The sequence below is a fragment of the Protopterus annectens genome, chromosome 8.part0 (assembly GCF_019279795.1).
Source record: "Protopterus annectens isolate FY-2018-M chromosome 8.part0, PAN1.0, whole genome shotgun sequence".
Taxonomy (NCBI): domain Eukaryota; kingdom Metazoa; phylum Chordata; order Ceratodontiformes; family Protopteridae; genus Protopterus; species Protopterus annectens.
Window position 1 is genome coordinate 1,251,760,884 of NC_056741.1, and position 26,247 is coordinate 1,251,787,130.

The window sequence follows — 26,247 nt, forward strand, 5'->3', positions numbered from 1 at the left end:
GAAGTACTGACGGGGCCCACAGGAAATTTTTCTTAACTCTACATTTGGTAGGCCACTGTATTTAACCCCCGGGGAGGGCGGGGTTGATTTAACTTCCCAGCAAGGATAACCCAGAAGTGATGACTGCAACAGTGAATACACTCTTAACATCTACATTTGTACACACCTGTACTAACTGAGGCTGTATGATTTCTAACTTCCGAGACGTGTGGAAGAAAAATTTCTCACTTCCATGACTTCAAAATCAAGGATGTTCATCATGTTTCACTGTTGCAGTCCTAATCAATGGGCTGTCCGGCTCCCGGTCGCCCTCGTATCGGCCAGAATACCAAAGGTAAGTAAAAATGGCGTCTGCTGTCAGTTGTAAAGGACGGCAGGGCATCTGATACAAAATGATGCAGCTGACGTCACTTCCTCTGTCTTCCTTGCTGCGGAGCCCAAAGCAAAATCATTTCTTGCACGAGTGCCGGTTGGCAGTTTTACTTTTTTTGTTTCCGACTACAAAGTTTGTCAACTACAGCTAAGTACCCCATTGGGGATCCTCTTTTGCCTTAACGAATTTCAGAAAAGGTTAATTGTCTTACCTGTGGAAAGCAGATTCCCAATAGAGATTTTCATTCCTATTGTATTAGTTTAGGCCTTGGCCACGATGTTCCTAATTGTGATCTTTGTGCTTCCTTTAATCAGTGTACTATTCGTCGGCTGGCTAAGCATTTTGGAGTTTGGCCTAAGTTTGATATGGCGTCCGCTGGTCTTCAGCCTTCGGATATCCCCAAGAAGCGTAAAGATAAGGACAGCGACAGGCTTCCGAAGGACAAGTCCTCGGATGATGTTAGGTTGGTTGTTAGTCATGTGGTAACCAGTGAGGCACCTTTGCAGCCCCTGCAGCCTGCAAATTTTCAACCGCAGTCCTCTGTTGAGACCATTTCAAAGGTCCCCAGGCCTCCGGCGTCCAGTTTGCCTTCTGACCTTCCACCTGTTGCCTTTTCTGCTGGATCTGGAGCTGCGAAACTGACTCCAGTGTCAGAGACCTCTGTTCTTCGTTCAGACTGCAAGCTCATATAGACTACTTCAGCTGTAACTTCAGCGGTTGCCAGGCCTCCTGAGTCCTTTAGACTTGCAGGTAAAACTCTTCCAGTCGTAAGCCTATGAAGAAGCAGGCTCCAGTTTCCTCTCCTTCCCTTCATTCTCAAGTAGTTTAAAATGGCTGATTACCTTTTGGCTCTTAGAGGTTCACAGCCTCCTTCAAAAAGATAGGGATGTCTGTCCTGAGGCTTTGTCCTTTTCAGGTTTGGATACTTCTAGTACTTCTATTGATGAAGCTACTCAAGCTTTCTCTCCTTTTGAGGATTCAGTCGCAGAGGAGTCCATCACTTCTGCTTTTCATCCAGAAGATTCCTTTTTTAGTGATACTTTAAATACTCTCAGGGAACATTTTAAATGGGAAAGTCAGGATTACCCCCTTTCTAAGAAAAGTATTAGGGAATTTTTGGATTTGCCTCTGAGTAAGACCTTGGCAATTCCACCTGTGTTGGAAGTGGTTGATTATTTTTCTGGAAAATTCCTTGACTCCAAATTTGGTTCCTCCTGCTCCCAGGAAACTTGACAGGTACTATGGAGTTCTGATTCTCATTTGTTTCTTTTCAGGAATCCGTTGGCTGATCCACAGGTTATTTCTCAAGGCCCTAAAGGAGTTAAGGCCACTATTACTAAAAATCTTGTTGTTTCTGACAGGGAAAGTGGGTTAAAAAGGTTTATACCTATGCCAGTCTTGCTTATTAGGTGTACTAATTTCTTTTTCATATGCTGAAGTACCAGCTGCACACCTTGGAAGCTATTAAATCTAGTATAGCAGGTGCGCCTCAGTTGGCGGATAGTAAGGATATGCAGGATTTGCTGAGTTCTGCATGTCTAGTCAATAAACATTCATTACATTGTGGTTTTGACATCCTAGAAGCCTCCTGTAGGGCTGCAGCTACTGGCTCTGTTAGAAGGTGTGCTTGGCTCTGGGAGCAGCACCTACCAGAGCCTGTTAAGGCTAAGCTTTTAGATGTAGCTTTGCATAAGGACAGTCTTTTTGGCAGCAAAACAGAGGAAGTGCTTAAGAAGATGGAGGACGAGGCCAAGTCTCTGCAGACAGACTTTCTGCAAGTTCAGCCTCCTCGTTTTAGCAGGAATTACCCTTCTAAGAGTTCAATGATGTCCTTCAAGAATGCAACTGCAGTCATAACATGTGGGTTGTCCTGCCTCAAGCAGCCCTCGGTCGGCCGGATTCCAAAGTCTTGGTCCGGCGTCGGCTGATGTCGCATTTCTCTCCGTCAGAGCGGCTGGAGTATATAAGCATCAGCCGACGCCATCTTCTCCAGTCTTTCTTGCCGCACGGTGCCTGAAGCAGAAGCATTTCGCAAGTGCCAGTCGGTCAGCTCCTGTATTCTTCGATTCCAAAGTCATCAAAAAAGCTAAGTACCCCGTTGGGGACCTTTTCTTGCCTCAGCCGATGTCAGAAATTACTGAAAAAGTTAACAATTGTCTGTCTTGTGGTAAACAAATATCTCATAAGGATTTCCACTCTTACTGTCTTCCTTGCCTGGGCCCAGACCACGACGTCTCTGCCTGTGTAGCCTGTGCTCGCTTCAACAAGTGCACTCAGGCGCCGGGCGGAGTTCGCAGAAGTTTTTTTCGGCGATAAATTCGCTTACACAATGCCGTCGGATCTTCCGACATCGCAAACTCCCAAGAAACGAAAAGGTCGGGACCGACATCCTTGGCCCGCGTCTACCACCGACTCAACGCAAAAATCTACCGCAGGTGCTCCGGTTCCCTCTGAGACGGTCTCTCCCCCGCTCCGAACCGAAGTCACCGCATTACCGACTACTCCGATTCCAGATATCACTCCGCCAGTTATTGATTTTCCTCCGGATACCGAAACCGAGGAAATGCCAGAGACCATTGCTGTAGACAAGGTCACTCCTGCACGTGGAGCTGCCAGGCCTCCTATGGCCATGTCTATTAAGGCCTACACCAGGGCTAAGGCAGCCAGCAAATCAAAGCATCTTACTACTAAAACCTTTCCTCAGCCTACTCCAGAGACACAAATTATGTCTATGGCTGCTGATTTAATTTCTATGATTAGAGGTTCACAGGCCCATCCTGAGAGAGGATCCCAACCTCCTTCTGATAAAAGACCCCGGGTAGAACCCTCTGACCCTATTCCGTCAGATGAAGACTCTGAGGGCTCTGTCCACTCTGATAGCCAGGAAGAGCTCTTCCAGACCTATGAGGACTCTGATGCAGAGGATTCCATCCCCTCGGCCTCCCCGCCTGAGGATATTTCCTTTGGGGAAGTTCTGCATACCATGAGGGAACATTTCAAGTGGCAAGGCCAGGAATATTCTGATTCCAGAAAACGCCTTCGGACTTTCCGTAAGAAGCCCCAGCACAGGCCCTTAGCTATTCCGCCTGTTCTTGATGTTTTGGATGATTTATATGCTGACTCGTGTTACCCCTGACTCTCTTCCTCCTGCTCCAGCCAAGCCAGACAGATATTACAGGGTCCCAGAAACTCATTCCCATTTATTCAGGGCCCATACTGCTGATTTGGAAACTATTTCTCAGGGGCCTAAAGGAGTTTCAGCTTCTACCTCTAAAAATCCATTGCCCTCCAACAGGGAAGCTAGGTCATTAGAGAGATGGGGCACAAAGGTTTACACATACACTACCTTATCCATGAGAGCCTTGAATTGCCTTTTTCATATGTTACAATATCAGGATTTCCTGTTAGAAGATTTACAAAAAACATTGGCCACTCCTGATCCTTTAGACAGGAAGGCTTTGCAGGAAGCAGTGCATAATACTCAGCAAGTAAGCAATCACTTCCTGCAGCGTGGATATGAGGCACTGGAAGCTTCATGTAGGGCAGCTATGACAGGGGCAGTCATTCGTAGACATTCATGGTTAAAAGATCAACCTCTACCAGATCATGTAAAGGCAAAACTTCTGGATGCACCTTTGGAAAAGAACAAGCTTTTTGGTGCTAATGCTAAGGATGCGTTAAAGACTATCGAGGAAAAAGCAAAATCAGTTCAGACGGTGGATGATTTCCTCCAGGTGCAACCCCCCAGATTCAGTAGGAATTGGCCTTCAAAAAACTGGTCCTTTCCTAATCCAGAAAAGTTTCAAGGTAAAACAGACGTGGCCGAGGAAGAGGCCAATACAGAGGTCCTTACAGGGGACGACAATGGCAGTCAGGAAACCAAAGAAGTGACGCAGGGTTTCTCCTGCCCCACAGCCACAATCTCATTGACTTTCCTCTACTTCCGCCTACCAGGGAACAAATAGAAGCTCCCTTGGGTGGGAAATTATCTCTGTTTGCAGAAAATTGGCACAGACTGACAAAGGACAAATGAATTTTGGACATTATAGACAGAGGCTACAGGTTCCATTTTCATACCTTACCAAGAAAACAAGGCATGCCAAACCTACCACAAACCCAGAGGGCAGAGGCCATCAAGCAAATCTCTCTGCTGACTCGAATGAAAGCAATAGAAAGAGTTCCACAACAAGAACAAGGCCAGGGGTTATACTCAAGACTGTTCCTTGTTCCAAGAAAAGAAACTCAATGGAGACCAATAATGGATTTGTCCGCATTAAACACTTTTCTCATAGTCCCAAAGTTCAAAATGCTGACTCTACAGCAACTCCTTCCCATGCTGGGCAAGGGGTCCTGGCTGATTACTCTGGACCTCAAGGAGGCATACCTGCATGTCCCTATCAGACACAGCTGCAGAAGATACCTCAGATTTCTTGCAGGGCCAGAGCGTTATCAATTCTCAGCATTGCCATTTGGCTTATCTACTGTGCCCAGAGTATTCACAAAATGCCCTGCTTCAGTAATTGCTCATTGCAGGCTTCAAGGGATACAAATTTACCCGTACCTGGACGACTGCCTCATACAAGCGGACGACAAATTGATGTTGACAAAAAACTTGGACTATGTCATACGATTACTTCAAGCTCTGGGATACACAGTCAACTTTCAAAAGTCAAGACTGCAGCCATCCCAGCAAATAATCTTCTTAGGAGCCAAATTAGACACAGCCTCTCAAATGGCTTTACCTGACAGAAGACAAGCAAGAGAAGTTAACTCATTACTTCAAAGGTTTAGCAAAACTCACCCAGATAACTGCAAGGAGATTCCTACAGGCTCTGGGTTACATGGCATCCTGCATTCTCCTGGTTCCATTAGCAAGACTACACATGAGAAAGCTTCAATGGTACCTAAAAAGCATTTGGTCTCAGCACAGCAACAACTTGGAGGCAGCCATACCGCTCATTCCATGTCTACAAAAGGAATTCCTATGGTGGGCCTCGGTGAGCCAGGCCAACACAGGTATGTCATTCAAAAAACCACAGATAACACAGACCATGACCACAGACGCCTCAGACCTTGGATGGGGGGGCGCACATGGAAGGCAGGTGTATACAAGGACAATGGTCTCAAAAGGAAACACCTGCATATAAATCAAAAGGAAATGCTGGCAGTAATGCATGCCATCGAGGCCTTTCAACAACTTCAACAAGGCCATTTACTGATACGGACAGACACCACTGTGATGTGGTATATATACAAGCAAGGAGGCACCCACTCTTACCCCCTTTGCAGACTAACAATGCATCTTTGGGAGAAATCACTGAGCCTAAACATCCACTTACAATCCCAGATTGTTCCAGGCAAAGACAATGTACTGGCGGACAGCCTAAGCAGGAATTTCACAGATCCACACGAGTGGAGGTTACACCCGAAAATCTTCACACAACTCACTTCGACATGGGGCAGGCCAGAAGTAGACCTATTTGCCTCTCACCTCAACCATCATCTACAAAAATTCTGCACAAGGACATACCATCCAAAAGCTTGGAAAATAGATGCTCTCTCATTCAACTGGAATTTCCTAACAATCTATGCATTCCCACCTCTGCCACTGATGACCTCAGTACTACTAAAGATCAAAGCAGAGACCCAAGGGAATCATAATAGCTCCGGACTGGCCAAGACAACACTGGTACCCACTACTACGGAGCATATGTCACACCAGGAGGTGGGCCCTTCCCCAATGGCCTCTACTTTTGACTCAACACAATCTCAACACAGTGCATCTAAACCTTCAGACACTGCAGCTAACAGCATGGGAGATCCCATAAATAACCTCAACCTATCTCTCTCCAAGGAAGTACAGCGAATACTAACAGAGGCTCGAAGACCATCCACCAGAAAGGTTTACTTAGCAAAATGGAAGAGATTCAGCAATTGGAATACAAGCAAGGGGCAATGATGCCTCATTGTTGAACATCCCACTCATCTTTGAATATTTGGCGGATATTCCAAAGAACGGCCTCTCATATTCTTCCATAAAGATACATGCATCGGCTATTTCAGCTAGATATAACACTGATCCTCCAGTCTTTTCACACCCTTTGCTAAGGCAATTCCTCAGGGGAATCAAGAACATCAAGCCACCAAGAATGGCCCCACTGCCAGCCTGGGACCTCAATTTTGTCCTAGAAAAACTGACTGTACCTCCTTTTGAGCCAGCAGCTTCAGTTGACTTGCAATTTCTCTCATGAAAGACAGCTTTCCTGTTGAGAATTACCTCAGCAAGAAGGGTTTCGGAGCTACAGGCCCTAATGGCAATACCACCGTTCATAATTTTTCACAGACAGGGTTTCATTAAGGACCAACCCTACTTTTATGCCAAAGGTGGTATCTAGGGTTTCTTTGAATCAAGCTATTCATTTGCCTGCTTTCTTTCCCAATCCTGAGAATAAGGGGGAAAGACTGTTACATACCTTGGACATTCACAGACAACTTCGATACTACCTGGACAGAACCAAGGCCAGTAGGAAGTCTGGACAACTTTTTGTAGCTTACGCCCCTGCAGTCCAAGGAAAAGCAATTTCAAAACAGACAATTTCAAAATGGATTGGACATTGCATCAGATTTTATTATTCCTTTCATGGAAAGACTGTTCCAGACAATGTCAGACCACATTCCACAAGAGCTACAGCCACCTCTACAGCATTCTTAAGAGGGGTGCCTACTAAGGACATTCTAGAAGCTGCTACATGGAGCTCCGTGCATACATTCTCCAAACACTACAATCTCCCTCTATACTCCAGATCCAGAGCAGGCTTTGCTTCGGCAGTCCTGCAGGGTTTGATTGCCACACCATCTTTTTCCTAGAGCATACCTCCTCCCCCAGCTAAGCTATGGTATTCTACCCACATGTTATGACTGCAGTTGCATTCTTGAAGGACATAGTACAGTTTTGTACCTACCATAAATGTAGATGTCCGATAGACATGCAACTGCAGTCGGATTTTCCCTCCCTCCATACCCCTCTATGCCTAGGACCCTCTCCTATCCCTGTTTCTCTAAGCTAGGGATATCTGTTATGGTGTATTTGTTTTTTATTGATCTTTTATTGTTCTGGAATCCTGTTGTCTTTCAATTTGATTACAGCCTTCCTTGGAGGGCACCTGGCATCTGGGGCAAGAAACACTGAAGAAGATGGCGTCGGCTGATGCTTATATACTCCAGCCGCTCTGACGTCTGAGAGAAATGCGACATCAGCCGACGTCGGACCAAGACTTTGGAATCCAGCTGACCGAGGGCTGCCTGAGGCAGGACAACCCAAATGTTATGACTGCAGTTGCATGTCTATCGGACATCTGCATTTATGGTAGGTACAAAACTGTACTTTCCCTGGTACCAGCAAACAGAACTGTTCTAGGACTAAAGGTTAAAAATCTTGTAGGGGACAGGTGGCTACCCCTCAAAGGTCTAAGCGTTGGCGGGCTTCCTCTTCCAAGGCGCGGGAAGTTTTAATCCTGCATCTCAATCTAAACTTTCTCAATGACTGTCCAACTTCTGCCTCTTGCCTGCCCGGAGAACCCTTTAGGGGGGAAGGTTGGCCCTTTTTACAAATGTTTGGGCCACCGTCAGACAACTGGGTACTCAGAACTGTATCCCTAGGGCATAAGTTTTCTTTCCACACCTTTCCAGTGCCCAAAGGATTCCCGGACGCTCCTCCAAACCAAAGGGCAGAAGTAGAAAAGCAAATTTTGTCTCTTCCATCTGGGAGCAATAGCATCAGATGTTCTTCGTGTTTCACTGTTGCAGTCATTACACTTGGGTAGTCTTGGGTCCTACGTCTGTTGCTGTCCCTTCTTCCATGACGTCAGGTCATCAAGAGGTATAAAACATGCAGCCGACACCATTACATCAGTCTTTCTTGCCATGTGGTGCCCAAAGCAGAAGCAGTTTGCAAGTGCTGGTCGGCAGACTCCTGAAATTTTCGTTTTCGAGTTTCAGAACAGAAGTCTTCAACTAAAAGCTAAGTACCTCGTTGGGGAAACTTTTTCTTGCTCCTTACTGATGTCAGTAAAAGTTAATAATTGCATTACTTGTGGGAAGCAAATACCTCATAAGGATTTTCATTTGTACTGTATTCCTTGCCTAGGCTCTGACCACAATGTGCCTTCCTGTCAGTTTTGTGCTAAATTTAATCAACACACGATTAAATGTCGGTATATTTTTGCTTCTAAATGTTTTGGCTCAAGATTTAATTGTCCAGAAATGTCATCGTTTAGCATTCCAACTTCCGGAATACCTAAAAAAAATGCAGAGAAAAAGACCGAACCGTCTAGGTCCAGAACTGGCAACTCTTCTAAGCCAGTCGCCGGTGCTCAGTGAGGCACTTTCGCAGCCTTTGATACCAGCTACTTTTGATTTGCAGGCCTCTACTGAGACCCATTCGAAGTTCGGTATACCACGAGATGCTTTAAGTATTGAACCCGCGACTGTCTACTTTAGATGGGTCTGGAGCCGCTGAGCAGGCACCAGCTTCTGAGGGTGTTTTCAGACCTAAATTTGTATATTAAACATCTTCAAAACTAAGGCCAAAATCTACTATGTCTAAAAAAACAGGCGCTTGGACATGTACAGGCCCCAAAGCCTAAAAAACAAATGATCAAAATGGCTAAAGATTTAATTACCTTGATCAGGGGTACCCATCCCCCTCCTGCGAAGAGGCCTAGGCAAGGCACTGACTGAATCTTCAGAACAGGTTTCTATTTCTTCTGATTCTTTTTCTGAATAGGATTTATCCATACCTACTTATGAGGACTCTGATGCAGAAGATTCCATCCTTTCTGCTTCTCCCCCTGAGGATTTCTCTTTTGGAGAAACCTTACATACCTTAAGGGAACACTTCCACTGGGAAAGTCAGGATTTCTCAGAATCTAGAGAGAGACAAGGATTTTCTTCTGCTTCCTCAGTGTAGGCCTTTGGCTATACCTCCTGTTCCGGACATTGTTTGTTTTTTCAGAATCCAGTGTGACACCTGATTGCCTCTGACTCCTTGTAAGCCAGACAGACACTACAGGGTTCCTGACTCCCACAAATTCCTTTTCCAAAACCCATCTGCTGACTCTGAAACCATTTCTCAGGGCGTTAAGGCCTCTACTGCTAAAAATCCTACCCCTTCTGACAGATTCCAGGGCACTGGATAGATTGGGTTAGAAGGTTTGCACATTTGCAACCTTGGCAATCAGGGCTTTAAACTGTCAATTTCATATGCTTAAATATCAACAGCATGTCATGGGTTTACTTAAACAGAAAATTATGTTTATCTCTGTGTGGAAAATAAGAGTTGCAGGATTTATTACATTCAGCTGAACAAATTGGTAAACATACTTTGCAATGTGGTTTTGATTCCTTGGAGGCTTTTTGCAGGGCTGCTGTAGCTGGATCTGTGCTAAGAAGGCATGCTTGGCTCTCAGAGCAAACTCTGCTTGACCACGTTAAAGCAAAATTGTTGGATGCTCCTTTACAATAGGACAGTCTCTTTGGTAATAAGGCTGAAGTGTTAATAAAAAAAAAAAGATGGAAGATAAAGCTACATCTATGCAAACCGTGAAAGATTTCTTACAAGTGCAGTCTCCAAGATTTAGTAGGCACTGGCCTACTAAGAACTGGTCCGTTCCAGTTCTTTCGAGAGACGTTCAAGTCAAATCCAGACATTCCAAAGGCTCTAGGTTTCAGTCGCAAGGAATTTTTAGAACAATGGGGTGCCTCCACCTCTGGAAACAGCAAGGCACCTCCCTGTGGTAAACAGTCTCAATGACTTTCCTCTGCAATCACCAAGCATTTACCTTTTAGCCGCCCCTTTGGGTGGAAAACTGGCACTTCATGCACGAAACTGCAACTTATTACCCAGGACAAATGGATTTTAGATATAGTATCCCAAGGATACAGATTTTACTTCACACGTTGCCAATTCCAAACGGATGGCCAGATCTGCCCCCAAATCAGTGGGCAGAGGCCCAGAAACAAGTTCTGTTCCTCATGAATATGGGAGCTATTCAGCCAGTACCGGAAGGAGAAAAGGGACAAGGTTTCTATTCCAGACTTTTTCTGGTTATCCAGAAAAGACATCATGGTGTCCAAATCTGGACTTATCCACTCTAAATACATTTCTAGACATTCCAAAATTCAAGATGCTGACACTTCAACAGTTAGTACCTATGCTAGGCAAAGACGTCTGGTTTGGTAACTCTAGACTTGAGGCTTACCTGTATATCCAAATCAGGGAATATTGCAGGTGGTACCTCTGCTTCAAAGCAAGCTACTTGCATTACCAGATGTTCATCATGTTTCACTGTTGCAGTCATTACACTTGGGTTATCCTGCTGGCAGGCGACCCGCAGTTGGCCTGAGTTCCTAAGTCTTGGTCCGGCGTCTGTTGCTGTCGCCTCTACCCTGAAGTCAGTGCGCCAGGGGTATAAAAGATGCAACCGACGCCATTTTCTTAAATCTTTCTTGCCACACGGTGCCCGAAGCAAAAGCAGTTTGCAAGTGCCGGTCGGCCGACTCCAAAGTCTTCAATAAAGCTAAGTACCCCGTTGGGGAAACTTTTTCTTGCTCCAGACTGATAGTAAAAATTAATTGTATTTCTTGTGGGAAGCAAATACCTCATAAGGACTTTCACTCTTACTGTATTCCTTGCCTAGGCCCTGACCACGACGTTACAAGTTGTCGGTTTTGTGCTAGATTCAATAAATGCACTATTAAATGTCTGTCTGATTTTGCTTTACATTATTTTGGCCGATGGTTTAATTACATAATGCCGTCGGAACAACCGACCAGGATTTATAAAAAATGCAAAGACAAAGAAAAGGACAGGCATCTGAGGTCCAAAACCGACTACGCCTCTTCTCTAGGCCAGTCGCTGGTTCTCAGTGAGGCGCTTTCGCAGTCTCTGACGCCTGCTACCTCAGAGCCACAGGCCGTAACAGACAGCCATGTGGAGAAACTGAGGCCTGTGGAAACTCAAGGTATTGGGCCTACGGAAGCTATTCCCTCGAGTCCAGAGCGGCATCGGCTTCTAAGGGTGTTTTCAGACCTTCACAGCTTACAATTAAGCCCACTACAGCAGCAAAGGCAAAGTCAAAAACACCATTAAAGACAAGGAAACAAATGCAGCATTCTCCAGAACAGTCATCCATGCCAAAGAAACGGATGCTTAAAATGGCCGAGGATCTAATTACTTAAATCCGGGGATGTCCTTCAAGAATGCAACTGCGGTCCTGACACATGGGTTGTCCTGCCTCAGGCAGCCCTTCCGTCGGCCGGATTCCAAAGTCTGGGTTATGTCCTTCAAGGATGCATCGGCAGTCCTTGCATATGGGTTGTCCGGCCTCAGGCAGCCCTTCGGTCGGCCGGATTCCAAAGTCTGGGTCCGGCGTCGGCTGTCGCCCCTTTCCCCGACGTCAGAGCGCCTGGGGTATAAAAGCGTCAGCCGACGCCATCTTCCTTAGTCTTTCTTGCCGCACGGTGCCAGAAGCAGTTCGCAAGTGCCGGTCAGCCAGCTCCTGTGTTTTCAGCTACCGAAGTCTTCAAAAAAAGCTAAGTACCCCGTTGGGGACTCTTTCTTGCCTCAACCGATGTCAGATCAAACGGTTAAAGTTAATTGTTTAAATTGTGGGAAACAAATACCTCATAAGGATTTCCACTCTTACTGCTTACCTTGCCTAGGCCCAGACCACGACGTCTCGGCCTGTACAGCCTGTGCTTCTTTCAATAAACGCACTCTTAGGCGTCGGGCAGAGTACGCAGAGGGATATTTTGGGCAAATTTACTGTTATAAAATGCCATCTGAGCTTCCGACAACTCATTTACCCAGAAAACGTAAGGACCGACACACGCGGTCCGCGGTTTCGGCTGACTCCATGCCCAAGCCTACCGCTAGTGTCTCGGTCTCTGCTGAAACAGAATCTCTACCGGTTCCGACCGACACCACACAACCGGTATCTTTGGTACCGGAGGCCTCCACTGGGTCTGTCTTAGAATTACCGTCTGAATCCAGTGCTCCGGAGATATCCGACACAGTTTCTGTGGATAAAACTACTCCAGCACGTGGGGCAGCCAGGCCTCCTGTATCCATGTCCATTAAGGCTTTTACTCGTGCTAAAGCTGCAAAACAGCCAAAGTCTCTCCCTCCCAAGGCTATTCCTCAGGGATCCTCTACAGGTTCACAAATTTTGAGCTTAGCTGAGGACCTTATCTCCTTAATCAGGGGGTCTCAGCCACACCCAGACAGGGGCTCTCAACCACCCCCAGGCAAAAGGCCCAGGGTTGAGCAGACAGATCCCCAGTCCTCTGATGAGGCCTCAGATGACTCTGCCCTTTCAGATTACCAGGAGGCCTTTCCGGCCTACGAGGATTCTGATGCAGAGGAATCTATTCCCTTGGCCTCCCCCCCTGAAGAGTTGTCCTTTGGGGAGACCCTTCACTCCATGAGAGATCATTTCAAATGGCAAGGCCAGGAATTCTCTGATTCCAGGAAGAGGTTAAGGACTTTTTTGCATTTACCTCAGCATAGACCTTTGGCTATTCCTCTGGTTTTAAATGTGATAGAAGATGTGTACTCAGTCTAGTATTTACCCAGACTCCCTTCCTCCGGCCCCTGTCAAAGCCGACAGGTACTACAGGGTCCCGGACACGCATCTTTTCCTTTACAAGGGCCACTCGGCTGACCCAGAGACTATTTCCCAGGCGCCTAAAGGGGTTGCAACCCACCACTACTAAGAACCCACTTACTTCTGAAAGGGAATCCAGGGCTTTAGAGAGATGGGGTAAAAAAGTGTACACTTCTTTCTCTCTTTCTATGAGAGCATTGAATTGTCAATTCCATATGATACAGTATCATGAATATCTGTTAGATGAAGTGCATAAAAAACTAACCTCACCTGAACCCCTAGAACGCAAGGCGCTTCAGCATCTGGTGCATAACTCCCAGCAGGTTAGCAACCATTTCTTACAGTGTGGTTATGCATTTGGAAGCTTCATGTAGGTCAGCAATGACAGGTGCAGTCATATGTAGACATGCTTGGCTGAAGGAACAAACACTGCCAGATCATGTTAAAGCAAAGCTTCTGGATGCATCACTGGAAAAACAAAAGTTATTTGGTTCCACGGCTCAAGAGGTCTTAAAGAAATTTGAGGAAAAGGCTAAATCAGTACAGACGGTCAAAGATTTCCTCCAGGTCCAACCACCAAGATTCAGCAGAAATTGGCCTTCTAAGAATTGGTCCTTTCCAGACACAGACAGATTTCAAAGAGGCAAGAACAGGCGTGCCAGAGCTAGAGGGCAAGCTAGAGGCTCCTACAGAGGACGTCAATGGCAGCCTCCTAACCAGAGAGGTAGTGCAGGACCTACAACTGCTGCACAAGGACAAGCTCAATGACTTGACTTTGACCCCGCCAACCAGGGCTCAAATGGAAGCACCTTTGGGCGGAAAGCTATCTTTATTCTCAGAAAATTGGCACAGTATTACAAGGGACAAATGGACACTGCAAATAATAGACAAAGGATACAGATTCCATTTTCATTCATTACCAAAAAGACAAGGCATGCCAAACCTGCCACCAAATCAAAGGGCAGAGGCTTTCAAGCAAATTTCCAACCTACTGCAAATGAAAGCTATAGAAAAGGTTCCTCTCACAGAACAAGGCCAAGGATTTTATTCCAGACTATTCCTTGTCCCAAGAAAAGAAAAGCAATGGAGGCCTATTCTGGACTTGTCCGCACTGAATACTTATCTCATTGTGCCAAAATTCAAAATGCTGACCCTACAGCAACTCCTTCCCATGCTGGGCAAGGGGTCCTGGCTGGTAACTCTAGACCTCAAGGAGGCATACCTGCATGTCCCTATCAGACAAAATTGTAGAAGACACCTCAGATTTCTTGCAGGTTCAGAGCATTATCAATTCTCAGCATTGCCTTTTGGCTTATCTACTGCGCCCAGAGTATTCACAAAATGCCTGGCATCAGTAATTGCACACTGCAGACTTCAGGGGATTCAAATATACCCATACCTGGACGACTGCCTTATACAAGGGGACAGCCAACAAACATTGGTAAAACACTAGAATTATGCCATCCGGCTACTTCAGGCCTTGGGATACACAGTCAGCATTCAGAAATCAAGACTTGTTCCGTCCCAAAGAATAATTTTCCTGGGTGCAAAACTAGATACAACCACCCAAATGGCTTTTCTCACAGAAGAAAAACAAGAGCAACTACCGGATTATTTCAGAAATTTGACAAAACAAACCCAGCTGACTGCAAGGAAAATCCTGCAGGCCCTGGGTTTCATGGCAGCTTGCATTTTTCTGATTCTACAAGCAAGGCTGCATATGAGGAAACTACAATGGTACCTAAGGAGTCTATGGTCTCAACACAGTCACAGCCTAGAAGCATTGATCCCCCTCATTCCATGCCTTCAAAAGGAATTTCTGTGGTGGGCTCAAACAAGCCAGTCAAACATGGGTCTGCCTTTCAGCAAACCAAATATTAGCCAGACCATTTCAACGGACACTTCAGACCATGGATGGGGAGCGCACATGGAGGGCAGATGCATTCAAGGACAATGGGTACAAAAAGAATTGCGCCTGCACATAAACCAAAAGGAAATGCTGGCAGTGATGCATTCAATCGAGGCCTTCAAACACTTCCTGCATCAAGGCCACCTAATAAAGACAGACAATACCACAGTTATGTGGTACATAAACAAGCAGGGAGGTACCCATTCTTACCTTCTTTGCAGGCTGGCAATGAATCTTTGGGAAGTTTCCTTGAAACTCAACATAGAGCTGCAATCCCAGTTTGTACCAGGAAAAGACAATGTACTGGCGGACAGCCTAAGCAGAAATATCATGGATCCACACGAATGGATGCTGCACCCAGACATCTTCCTTCAGATAACACAAACATGGGGAAGGCCGGACATAGATCTTTTTGCCTCCCACCACAACCATCAACTTAAATTCTGCACAAGGACATACCATCCTCAAGCATGGAAAGTGGACGCCCTCTCTTTCAGCTGGAATACTCTAACAGTATATGCATTCCCACCTCTTCCATTAATGACCAAGGTCTTACTGAAGATCAGGACAGAACAGCCAAAGGTGATTCTGATAGCTCCGGACTGGCCAAGACAACAGTGGTACCCACTGTTAAGGTGCATGTCACGCACAAAACTGTGGCCTCTACCCCAATGGCCACTTCTTCTGACACAGCGCAATTACAAAACTCTGCACTCCAGCCTAAAAACCTTGCAGCTGACAGCCTGGAAAATACCTTGACTCCTCGCCAGGATAAACTATCCAAGAGAGTAAAGGATATCATCATGGAAGCTCGGAGGCCTTCCACAAGAAAGGCATATTCAGCAAAATGGAAAATATTTCTCACTTGGAACACTGCAAAGGGCCAAGATCAGACAGCGATGAGCATTCCACATATCCTGGAATACTTGGCAGAAATGCTTCATAATGGCCTTTCTTACTCTTCCATAAAAATTCATGCTTCAGCAATTTCAGCAGAGTACAACACTGATCCACCTGTATTTTCTCATCCTCTGCTAAGGCAGTTTCTAAGAGGGATAAAAAACATCAACCCTCCAAGGAAACCACCAGTGCCTTCATGGGACCTTAACTTCATGTTGGAAAAATTAACTCTACCTCCCTTTGAACCAGCAGCATCTTCAGAACTACAGTTCCTGTCTTGGAAGACTGCCTTCCTGCTGGCCATAACAGGCCAAAACATCAGCAAGAAGAGCATCTGAGTTACAGGCCCTCATGGCAGTACAACCATTTCTTATTTTTCATCAGGACAGAGTCTCATTGAGAACCAATCCTTCATTCATGCCAAAGGTGGTATCCAGGGTTTCATTGAACCAAGCTATTCACCTGCCTACCTTCTTTCCAAATCCACAAAACAAAGGAGAAAAACTTCTGCATACCCTGGACATTCACAGACAGTTGCGCTTCTACTTGGACAGAACTAAGACTTACAGAAAAACTGACCAGCTCTTTGTAGCATATGCTGCTGGTGTACAAGGAAGAGCAATTTCCAAACAGACAATTTCAAAATGGATAGGGAATTGCATTCGATTCTGTTACTCTTTTCATGACAAAACTGTGCCAGCTAACATTAGACCTCATTCCACCAGAGCCACAGCCACCTCCACAGCCTTCTTAAGAGGGGTGGCTACAAAGGACATTTTAGAAGCTGCTACATGGAGCTCCGTGCATACATTTTCCAAGCATTACAACTTACCTTTATTTTCCAGATCCAGAGGAGGCTTTGCTACTGCAGTCCTGCAGGGCATTTTAGCTACACCATCCTTTTCTTAGGTCCTACCTCCCCCAGCTTGGCTATGGTATTCTACCCATATATGTAAGGACTGCAGATGCATCCTTGAAGGACATAGTACAGTTATCTACCTACCATAAATGTAGATGTCCGATAGGTATGCATCTGCAGTCAGGTTTACCCTCCCTCCTACCCTTCTATGGTATTCCTTGGGTACTTATCCCTCATTCTAGCTAGCTGGGGTTATCTATTATGGTGTATTTGTTTTATATTGCTGTGCATGTTTGGAATCTTTGCATCTCTCCAAACTTAACCTTCCTTAGAGGGCACCTGGCATCTGGGGCAAGAAAAACTGAGGAAGATGGCATCGGCTGACGCTTTTATACCCCAGGCGCTCTGACGTCTGGGAAAGGGGCGACATCAGCCGACGCTGGACCCAGACTTTGGAATCCGACCGAAGGGCTGCCTGAGGCAGGACACAACATATGTAAAGACTGCAGATGCATACCTATCGGACATCTACATTTATGGTAGGTACAAAACTGTACTTTCCCCGACGTCAGAGCGGCTGGGGTATAAAAGCATCAGCCGGCACCATCTTCTCCAGTCTTTCTTGCCGCGGTGCCGGAAGCAGAAGCAGTTCGCAAGTGCCGCCAGCTCCTGTGTTTTCAGATACCGTCATCAAAAGCTAAGTGCTAGAACCTTTTCTTGCCTCAGCCGATGTCAGATAAAACTGCAAAAGTTAATAATTGCTTGTCTTGTGGTAAACAAATACCTCATAAGGACTTTCATTCTTACTGCCTTCCCTGCCTCGCCCAGACCACGACGTCTCTGCCTGTGCTGCCTGTGCTTGCTTCAATAAGCGCACACTTAGGCGCCGGGCAGAATTTGCTGAAGTCTTTTTTGGGGAAAATTACTCCTATAACATGCCGTTGGAACTACCGACAGCACATATTTCCAAAAAACGGAATGACCAGGACCGACATTCACGTCCTGCGACTTCCACTGACACCACGCTAAAAACCTACCGCGAGTGCATCGGTCTCTTCGGAGGCGGTAATTCAACCGCTCCAGGCCGACACCGCTTTCGACACTTCGTCCCGGAGGCTACCCCGGTGCCGGTTGTTGATTTTCCTCCTGAAACCGAAGCCCAAGATTTGCCTGACACCATACCGGTGGACAAAGTTACTCCAGCACGTGGTGCAGCTAGGCCTCCTGTGTCTGTCCATCAAGGCCTATACACGTGCTAAGGCTGCCAGCCAGGCTAAGTCTCACCCTCCTAAATCTTTGTCACAGGGTCCCACTTCTGATAAACAGATCATGACTTTAGCTGCAGATCTAATTTCTTTAATCAGGGGCTCTCAGGCTCATCCAGACAGAGGTTCTCATCCGCCTTCAGACAAAAGGCCTAGGGTTGAGCAGGCAGATGCCCTTTCCTCATATGAAGCCTCTGGTGAGTCAAGCCATTCAGATTCCCAGGAAGAATCCTTCCTGGCCTACGAGGATTGTGATGCTGATGAATCCATTCCCTCTGCCTCTCCTCCTGGGGATATTTCTTTTGGGAAATTCTCCACTCCATGAGAGCATTTTCAGTGGCAGGGCCAGGATTTCTCCGACTCCAGGAAAAGGCTTCGGACTTTCCTTAAGTTACCCCAGCACAGGCCTTTAGCTATACCCCCAGTGTTAGATGTATTGGATGATGTGTACTCAGACTCCAGTACTTTGCCTGATTCTCTCCCTCCTGCTCCTGTCAAGCCAGACAGATATTACAGGGTTCCTGAAACTCATAAACATCTCTTTAAGGCCCACTCTGTTGATCTAGAAACTATTTCTCAGGGGCCGAAAGGAGTGGCAACTTCCACAGCCAAAAATCCTTTGCCCGCAGACAGGGAATCTAGGTCCTTGGAGAGGTGGGGTAAAAAAGTTTATACCTCAACCACTCTTGCCATGAGGGCACTTAACTGTCTTTTTCATATGTTTCAGTGTCAGGATTTCTTGCTGGATGATTTGCAGAAAAAGTTAGCCTCTCCTGAGCCTTTAGATAGAAAGGCCTTGCAGGATTTGGTTCATAATCCTCAGCAGGTTAGCAATCCTTTTTTTCAGTGTGGTTATGATGCATTGGAAGCTTCATGTAGGGCAGCTATGACAGGGGCCATACACGAGACATGCTTGGTTGAAAGAACAGGCATTGCCAGATCATGTTAAAGTAAAGCTTCTAGATGCACCTCTGGAAAAACACAAGCTATTTGGTGCTAATGCACAGGGTGTGTTGAAATCAATTGAGGAAAAGGCTAAATCAGTACAAACAGTCAAAGATTTCCTCCAGGTTCAGCCACCAAGGTTCAGCAGGAATTGACCTTCGAAGAATTGGTTCTTTCCAGACACAGACAAGTTCCAAAGGGGAAAAAACAGGCGTGCTCAAGGTAGAGGGCAATACAGAGGCTCCTACTGAGGCCGCCAATGGCAACCAACTAATCAGAGAAGTGGCGCAGGGACTTCTACTGCTCCACAGGGACAATCACAATGACTTGGCTTTGACACCGCCGACCAAGGCTCAAAGAGAAGTACCTTTAGGTGGAAAATTATCGTTATTTTCAAAAAATTGCCACGTTTTTCTAAAGGACATATGGATTTTGGACATAATAGACAAAGGTTACAGGTTCCACTTCCATACCTTACCAACAAGACAAGGCATGCCAATCCTGCCACAAAATCAAAGGGCAGAGGCACTCATACAAGTTTCAAAGCTGCTACAAATCAAAGCAATAGAAAATGTTCCTCCTCAGGAACAAGGCCAGGGATTCTACTCAAGACTGTTCCTTGTTCCAAGAAAAGAAAAGCAATGGAAACTTATACTGGACTTGTCCGCTCTAAACACTTTTCTCATTGTGCCAAAATTCAAAATGCTGACATTACAGCAACTTCTTCCCATGCTGGGCAAGGGGTCTTGGCTGGTTACTCTGGACCTCAAGGAGGCATACCTGCATGTCCCAATCAGTCACAGCTGCAGAAGATACCTCAGATTTCTTGTAGGGTCAGAGCACTATCAATTCTCAGCATTGCCTTTTGGCTTATCTACTGCGCCCAGAGTATTCACGAAATGCCTGGCATCAGTAATTGCACATTGCAGATTTCAGGGGATACAAATATACCCTTACCTGGACGACTGCCTTATACAAGCGGACAGCAAGCAAGCCTTGATACGAAACTTGGACTATGTCCTTCACTTACTACAGGCTTTGGGATACACAGTCAACAATCAAAAATCAAGACTACTGCCATCCCAACAAATAATTTTTCTAGGAGCTAAACTGGACACAAACTCACAAATGGCTTTCCTCACAGAAGAAAAACAAGCACAATTAGCAGATTACTTCAGAAGCCTAGCAAAGCACACCCAGATGACTGCAAGGAAAATCCTGCAGGCCCTGGGTTTCATGGCATCTTGCATTCTTCTGATTCCACTGGCAAGACTACACATGAGAAAACTACAATGGTACCTAAAAGGTTTATGGTCCCAACACAGCCACAACTTAGAAGCAATTATTCCACTCATTCCATGTCTACAAAAGGAATTCTTGTGGTGGGCACAAGCAAGTCAGCTAAACAAAGGCATGTCTTTCAACAAACCTCAAGCAAGCCAAACCATTACAACAGACGCCTCAGATCATGGATGGGGGGCGCACATGGAAGGCAGATGTATTCAAGGGCAATGGGCACCCCGGGAATTGCATCTGCATATCAATCAAAAAGATGTTGGCAGTGATTCATGCAATCGAGGCCTTCGGAAAATTTCAGCAAGGTCATCTGCTAATAAAGACAGACAACACCACTGTTATGTGGTACATAAACAGGGAGGCACCCATTCTTACCCCCTCTGCAGACTAACAATGACTCTTTGGGAAAAGTCCCTGAAACTGAACATAGAGTTACAATCCCAGTTTGTTCCAGGCAAGGACAATCTTCTGGCGGACAGTCTAAGCAGAAACATTATGGACCCGCACGAATGGATGTTGCATCCAGACATTTTTTCAAAAATAACTCCTACATGGGGAAGGCCTGACATAGATCTCTGCCTCACACTTCAATCATCATCTGAAGTTCTGATCAAGGACACACCATCCTCAAGCCTGGAGAATGGATGCGCTCTTGTTCAGCTGGAATTCTCCAACAATCTATACATTCCCACCTCTACCATTAATGACCAAGGTGTTGCTGAAGATCAAAGCAGAACAACCGAAAGGCATTTTGATAGCTCCAGACTGGCCAAGACAGCACTGGTATCCATTACTAAGGAGCATAACTCGTACCAAACCGTGGCCCCTGCCTCTATGGCCTCTACTTATAACTCGGCACAATTACAGGACTGTTCATCCCAACCTGCAAACATTGCAGCTAACAGCTTGGAGGCTCCCATGACTTCTCCCCACATCCCGCTCTCCAAAAAAGTTCAAGAGATCTTACTGGAAGCACGCAGGCCTTCCACCAGAAAAAACTTATTCAGCCAAATGGAAGAGATTCAACATCTGGAATGCCAACAAGGGTCAGGATGCATCAGTAATGAGCATCCCACAGATAATAGAATACTTGGCGGAAATGCTTCACAATGGCCTTTCATATTCTTCCATAAAAATACACGCTTCAGCAATTTTAGCAAAATACAACTGTGATCCACCTGTGTTTTCACATCCTTTGCTAAGACCGTTTCTAAGAGGGATAAAGAATATCAAACCTCCAAGAAAACCACCAGTGCCTGCATGGGACCTCAACTTCGTCTTGGAAAAATTAACTCTTCCTCCTTTTGAGCCAGCAGCGTCTTCAGAATTGCACTTTCTCTCCTGGAAAACAGTTTTCCTGTTGGCATTTACTTCAGCAAGAAGAGTCTCGGAGATACAGGCCCTCGTGGCAGTACTTCCATTTTTCATTTTCCATCAGGACAGTCTCTTTAAGAACCAATCCTTCATTCATGCCAAAAGTGATATCCAGGGTTTCTCTAAATCAAGCAATTCACCTGCCTACTTTCTTTCCCAATCCTCAAAATAAGGGAGAAAAGCTTCTGCACACTTTGGACATACACAGGCAATTGCGCTACTACTTGGACAGAACAAAGGCCAACAGAAAGTCTGACCAGCTATTTGTAGCTTACGCTGCTGGAGTACAAGGAAAGGCAAATAATTTCAAAATTGGTTGAAAACTGCATCAGATTCTGCTACTCTTTCCATGGAAAAGGTGTACCAGACTATCAGGCCACACTCCACCAGAGCTACAGCCACCTCCACAGCCTTTCTAAGAGGGATGGCTACAAAGGACATTCTAGAAGCTGCTACATGGAGCTCCGTGCATACATTTTCCAAACATTACAACCTGCCTTTATAGTCCAGATCCCGAGCAGGCTTTGCTTCTGCAATCCTGCAGGGCATTTTAGCTACACCATCCTTATCTTAGATCCTACCACCCCCAGCTTGGCTATGGTATTCAACCCATATGTCAGGATTGCAGTTGCATTCTTGAATGACATAATACAGTTTTGTACCTACCATAAATGTAGATGTCCGATAGATATGCAACTGCAGTCAGGTTTTCCCTCCCTCCTACCCCTCTGTTATCCTCTTTTTTGGGTCCACTCCCCCTTTTCCAAATTAGCTGGGGATATCTATTATGGTGTATCTGTTTATTACTGTTGTGCATGTCTGGAATTTTTCTCCGTTCTCTAAATTTAGCCTTCTTTGGAGGGCACCTGGCATCTGGGGCTAGAAACACTGGAGAAGATGGCGTCGGCTGATGCTTTTATACCCCAGCCGCTCTGACGTCGGGGAAGAGGCGACATCAGCCGACGCCGGACCCAGACTTTGGAATCCGGCCGACCGAAGGGCTGCCTGAGGCAGGACAATCCCATATGTCAGGACTGCAGTTGCATATCTATCAGACATCTACATTTATGGTAGGTACAAAACTGTACTTTCCTATCCCCCTCCTGAGAAAAGGCCTTGGCAAGACACTGACTGATTCCCCTGACCAGTTTTCCATTTCCTCTCATTCCTGTTCTGATCAGGGATATTCTCTCCCTCCCTATGAAGACTCTGATGCAGAAGTCTATACCTTCAGCCTCTCCACCTGAGGATTATTCTTTTGGGGAAACCCTGCACACCATGAGGGAGCATTTCCATTGGGAGAGCCAGGATTTTTCAGAATCCAAGAAAAGGCTCAGAGACTTTCTTTTATTGCCTCAGCATAGGCCCCTGGCTATCCCCCCTGTGCTGGATATTGTTGATGTTTTTTTCTGAATCCAGTCTGTCCCCTGATTCTTTACCCCCTGCACCAGTCAAGCCAGACAGGTGCTACAGGGTGCCTGACTCTCATAAATTTCTTTACAAAAACCCCGCTGCAGACCCAGAAACAATTTCTCAGGGTCCTAAAGGGGTTAAGGCTTCCACTGCTTAAACTCCTGTCCCCTCTGATAGGGATTCCAGAGCTCTGGACAGATGGGGGGAAAAAAGTTTACACTTCTACTACTTTAGCTGTAAGGGCTTTAAACTGCCAATTTCACATGCTTAAATATCAACAGTACCTCATGTCATTGTTAAAACAGAAAATGGTTTCAAATTCAGAAAGTCCTGACAGCAAGGAAATGCAGGATTTATTGCATGCAGTTGAACAAGTGGGAAAGCATACTCTGCAATGTGGATGATGTCCTTCATGGATGCATCTGCAGTCATAACAGCTGGGTTGTCCTGTCGTCAGGCAGCCCGTCAGTCGGCCGGATTCCAAAGTCCGGTCCGCTTCGCTGATGTCGCCCTTCATCCGACGCCATCCCTGTTGGTCTTCGGGTTTAAAGGCAACAGCCGACGCCATTTTCCCCAGTCTTTCTTGCTGGCGCCCAGCAGAAGCTGTTCGCAAGTGCCGGTCGGTCGGATCCAGAGATTACTTCTACCGAATACTACTCAAGACTTCTAAAGCTAAGTACTCGCTGGGGACTCTTTCTTGCCTCAGCCGATGTCAGAAAAGTTAATAATTGTTTAACCTGTGGGAAACAAATACCTCATAAAGATTTCCACTCTTACTGTCTGCCTTGTTTAGGCCCAGCCCACGACGTAGCAGCCTGTTCGCCTGCGCTTTTCAACCGACGAACGCTTAGGCGTCGGTCAGAGTTTGCAGAACAGTTTTTCGGTTCTGACTTTGCGTACATTATGTCGTCGGATCCTCCGACAACACTTTCTGCCAAAAAACGCAAAGATAAAGACCGACACTCGCGGTCCGTGGTTTCGCCGAAACCATGCTTAAGCAAACCAGAGTGTCTCGGTTTCGGCCGAAACCGAGAAAACTGATCAAGGTACAGCCGAATCTATCTCTACAGCTGAGGCCCCTGCTACAACTCTCGAATCGGCCTCAGAAATTTTATCCACTACGGTGGTTGCCACTGACTTATCAGGCACCATTCCCTTGGATGTCTCTACCCCAGCACGTGGTGCTGCTAGGCCTCCAGCAGCCATGTCCATTAAGGCCTTCGCCAGGGCTAAAGCAGCCAAGGCTAAGAAAACAGTGCCTGTTAAACCACCCTCAACTAGGCCCTCTTCTAGTTCTCAAATGCTTACTTTGGCAGAAGATTTAATTTCATTAATTAGAGGATCTCAATCTCACCCTGACAGGGCCTCTCAGCCCCCAGAGAAGAGACCTAGGGCAGAGCTCCCTGAGCCAGTGTCCTCTGATGATTCTGCTGATGAATCAGACATAACTGACCAGCCAGAGGCCCCTTTCTCCAATTTTGAAGATTCTGATGCTGAAGAATCCATTCCAGCTGCTTCCCCTCCAGAAGAATTCTCCTTTGGGGAAACCTTACATGCCATGCGGGAGCAGTTCCAATGGCAGCAACAAGATTTTTCAGATTCCAGAAAAAGACTTAGAACCTTTCTGCACCTTCCACAGCACAGGCCCTTAGCTATACCTCCTGTTCTCTCTGTGGTAGATGATGCTTTCAACGATGTCTGCTCTGCTCCAGATTCATTACCCCCAGCCCCTGCCAAACCAGACAGATTTTACAGGGTACCAGATACTCATCACCACCTTTCCAAGGCCCCACTTGCAGACCCCGAAACTATATCCCAGGGTCCCAAGGCAGTAGCGACCATAGCTAAAACCCTATTCCTTCTGAAAGAGAAGCAAGGTCATTAGACAGATGGGGTAAAAAGGTTTACACTTCAGCTACTCTCTCAGCTAGAGCTTTAAACTGTCAGTTCCACATGATACAATACCAAGAGTTTATGCTTGATCAGTTAACTAAAAAGCTAACCACTGATGAATCTCTTGACAAGAAATATGTATTAGAAATGGTAAATAACATACAACAGGTTAGTAACCATTCCTTAAAATGTGGCTATGATGCACTGGAGGCTTCATTTAGATCAGCCATGACTGGCACAGTGATAAGAAGGCATGCATGGCTAAAGGAGCAAGCTCTACCGGATCATGTTAAAGCTAAGTTGCTAGATGCTCCTATGGATAAGACAAGTTTGTTTGGTGCACCTGCCCAGCAGGTTATGAAGAAAATGGAAGAAAAGGCAAAATCAGTTCAAACTGTTAAAGATTTCCTGCAGGTTCAACCCCAAGGTTTAGCAGGAACTGGCCTGCCAAAATTGGTCCTGTCCTGACTTCACAAGATTCCAAAGGGGCGGGAATAGACGCCCCAGAGGCAGAAACCAATCCAGAGGAGGTGCCTACAGAGGACGACAGTGGCAAGGTAACAACAGAGGCACAGACACAACCACTGCCACTACATCAACACACCAACAGTGACTTAATCCTAACCGCCTACCAGGGAACAAATAGCAGCTCCTCTAGGCGGAAAGTTAACCTTATTTTCAAAGAACTGGCACCACATAACAAAAGACAAGTGGATTTTACAAACCATAGATCAAGGTTACCGATTCCACTTCCACACTTTACCAGTCAAAAGAGGAATGCCAAATCTACCTCCAAATCAAAACAGAGGCTCTACAACAGATAATGGAGTTAGCAAACATGAGAGCTGTGGAAAAAGTGCCAACAGCAGAGCAAGGAAAGGGGTTCTACTCCAGACTATTCCTAGTTCCAAGAAAGGAAAAAGTTGGAGACCAATTCTCGACCTGTCCACCTTAAATACATACATCATTGTCCCAAAATTCAAAATGCTGACCCTACAGCAACTTCTTCCCATGCTGGGCAAGGAGTGTTGGCTGGTAACTCTAGATCTCAAGGAGGCATACCTGCACGTCCCCATTCGACCAATCTGCAGAAGATACCTCAGATTTCTTGCAGGATCAGAGCACTATCAATTCTCAGCATTGCCTTTTGGCTTATCTACTGCCCAGAGTATTCACAAAATGCCTGGCATCAGTAATCGCACATTGCAGACTACAGGGAATTCAAATTTACCCATACCTGGACGACTGCCTGCTACAAGGGACAACAAAAGCAAGTTGACAACAGATTTACAAAGGGTCATTTACTTGCTACAAGCACTGGGATACACAGTCAATTTACAAAAGTCAAGGCTGAT

General features: G+C 46.0%; 1 protein-coding gene across 1 annotated transcript in view; it reads left to right on the forward strand.

The window, feature by feature from the left end:
- Positions 1–26,247, forward strand: part of LOC122808456 — a 447,437-nt gene that overhangs the window by 374,110 nt on the left and 47,080 nt on the right. The gene's annotated exons all lie outside the window — the stretch shown is intronic.